Source organism: Penaeus vannamei, chromosome 40, assembly GCF_042767895.1.
Source record: "Penaeus vannamei isolate JL-2024 chromosome 40, ASM4276789v1, whole genome shotgun sequence".
Classification (NCBI taxonomy): Eukaryota; Metazoa; Arthropoda; class Malacostraca; order Decapoda; family Penaeidae; genus Penaeus; species Penaeus vannamei.
In genome coordinates this window covers 3,624,568-3,627,067 of record NC_091588.1, presented here as the reverse complement: position 1 = coordinate 3,627,067, position 2,500 = coordinate 3,624,568, and the positions used below count along the sequence as shown (strand labels likewise).

The following is a 2,500-nucleotide window of genomic DNA, read 5'->3' as shown; positions in this document are numbered from 1 at the left end:
AAATGAAATCTGGCGTCGTGGCGGGCGGCAGCAGGAGGGGGAGCGAGGGAGCGAGGGAGCAGAGGGAGCGAGGGAGCGAGGGAGCGAGGGAGAAGAGGGAGCAGAGGGAGAAGAGGGACCGCGGGGAAGTCCCTCTTCGCCGCCGCCGACGCCGCCGCCGTCTGTGAGCATCCTCCTTCACCTCCTTCTTCTTGTGTTCCTTTTCCTCCTCGTCCCCCTTCCTCCTCCTTTTCGTTATCCTCCTCTTCTTCTTCCTTCTCCTTCTTCTTCCTTCTTCTTCTTCTTCTTCTTCTTCTTCTTCTTCTTCTTCTTCTTCTTCTTCTTCTTCTTCTTCTTCTTCTTCTTCTTCTTCTTCTTCTTCTTCTTCTTTCTCCTCCTCCCCTCTCCTCCCTCCTCCTCCTCCTCCTCCTCCTCCTCCTCCTCCCTCCTCCTCCTCCTCCTCCTCCTCCTCCTCCTCCTCCCTCCTCCTCCTTCCTTCCTCTTCCTCCTTCTCCTCCTCCTCCTCCTCCTTCCTCCTCCTCCTCCTCCTCCTCCTCCTCCTCGAAGCACAAGCCAGGGCCGACGCCGAGATCCTCTCCCACGCAATATGTATTTCCCTCCAGCCTTTTCCTCCCTGTTAATCCACGCAATTTTTTCCCCCTTAAAAAAAAATGCCTCGAAGGACCTCAGGAGCAAAGAGGAGGAGAAGGAGGAGGACGAAGGGCGAAGGGCGTCGTGACCCCCTCTCCTCACCCCCTCATGGGCAAAGAGGAGGAAGAGGAGGAGGACGAAGGGCGTCGTGACCCCCCTTCCTCACCCCCTCCCTTCCCCTCTCACCCTCCACCGAGGAGGAGGACGAAGAAGGGCGCCGTGACCCCCTCCCTTCCCCTCCCCCTCCCTTCCCCTCCCTTCCCCTCCCCTCACCCCCTCCCTTCCCCCCCTCCCCTCCCCCTCCACCGAGTGACCGACGCCCCCCGAGAGCCAAGGGGAAGCAAGCGACGACCTCGGCGAGCGGGTGGAGATGCAATAAAGCGGTTGTAGGTGCGCCGGCGAGCAATCTCGGTAATTGACAGCAAGTAAAATATGGCCGCCACTCCCGCTTATGAGGCAGGAAGGGCACGGGACGAGAAGCGCGGGAGGCAGTGAGGAAAGAGGAGGAGGAGGAGGAGGTGGGGGAGAGGAAGGCGGAGGAAGGGGGGAAGGAGGAGGAGGAGGAGGAGGAGGAGGTGGGGGAGAGGAAGGCGGAGGAAGGAGGGAAGGAGGAGGCAGTGAGGAAAGAGGAGGAGGAGGAGGAGGAGGAGGAGGTGGGGGAGAGGAAGGCGGAGGAAGGGGGGAAGGAGGAGGGGGAAGGAGGAGGCAGTGAGGAAAGAGGAGGAGGAGGTGGGGAGAGGAAGGCGGAAGAAGGGGGGAAGGAGGAGGAGGAAGGAGGAGGAGGTGGGGGAGAGGAAGGCGGAGGAAGGGGGAAGGAGGAGGGGGGAGGCAGTGAGAAGAGAGGAAGAGATGGGGAGAGACAGACGTAGGGGGAAGGAGGGAAGACTAGAAGAGATGGGGAGAGAGAGTGAGAGAGAGGCAGAGGAAGGAGGAGGCACAAAATGGGGAGGAAGGAAGACCAGAGAAGGTGGGGAGAGAAGGGAAGAAGGGAGGATTAAAAAAGGATTCCGGTACGTGGAGAGAGAGAAAGAGAAGGGGAGATAGAGTGGACATAGGCAAGGCACAGAGACAATATAGCAGAATCATAGAATCCAAAACACAAACAGAGAGAGAGAGAGAGAGAGAGAGAAAGAAAGGAAGAAAGAAAGAGAGAGAGAGAAAGAGGGATAAACACAATATAACAGAATCATAGAATCCAAAACGCACAAACAGAGAGAGAAAGAGAGTGAGAAAGAAAGAGATAGAGATAGAGAAAGAGGGATAAACACAAACCCAAGATAAATGGACTTAAGCGAAAGAAAAGAAAGAGAGAAAAAGGCCGCGAGAGAGGGGAAAGGTGCAGCGAAGAAGGGGAAGGCAAATAGGATAATAACAAGGAGAACGAGCAGCGTAGAAGACAACAAGAGAATAGACAAGGAGGCGAAGGAGAGAAGACAGAAGAGGAAACATCTTGGTAAGTGGCAGAGGCATTAGGGTCGGCGAGAGAAGAAAGAAAGAAAGGGGGAAAAGGAATAATGACAAGAAAGAGGGAGATAGAGGAACTATTTGATGATGGTGGGGCAGAGATGGAGGCAATTAGAAGGTCAGGGTTGAGGACCGAAGTAGAGGGGAAGGAAGGGGAAAGGGCGGTCGTGGTCGCTAGAGAGATGGGGGATGAGGGGAGGGAGGGGAGTGGAGGAGGAGAATGGGAGAGGATGAGATGTGAGGGGAATGGAGGAGAATGAGAGGATGAGGAGTGAGGGGAATGGGGGAGGATGGGGAGTGAGGGGAATGGGAGAGGATGGGGAGTGATGGGAGTGGAGGAGGAGAATGGGAGAGGATGGGGGATGAGGGGAGGGAGGGAGAATGGGAGAGGATGAGAAGTGAGGGG

At 56.5% G+C, this 2,500-nt stretch overlaps 1 protein-coding gene across 11 annotated transcripts in view; it reads left to right on the top strand.

Moving 5' to 3' along the window:
- hth (Meis homeobox homothorax) overlaps positions 1 to 2,500 on the top strand; it is a 738,118-nt gene that overhangs the window by 96,474 nt on the left and 639,144 nt on the right. The gene's annotated exons all lie outside the window — the stretch shown is intronic.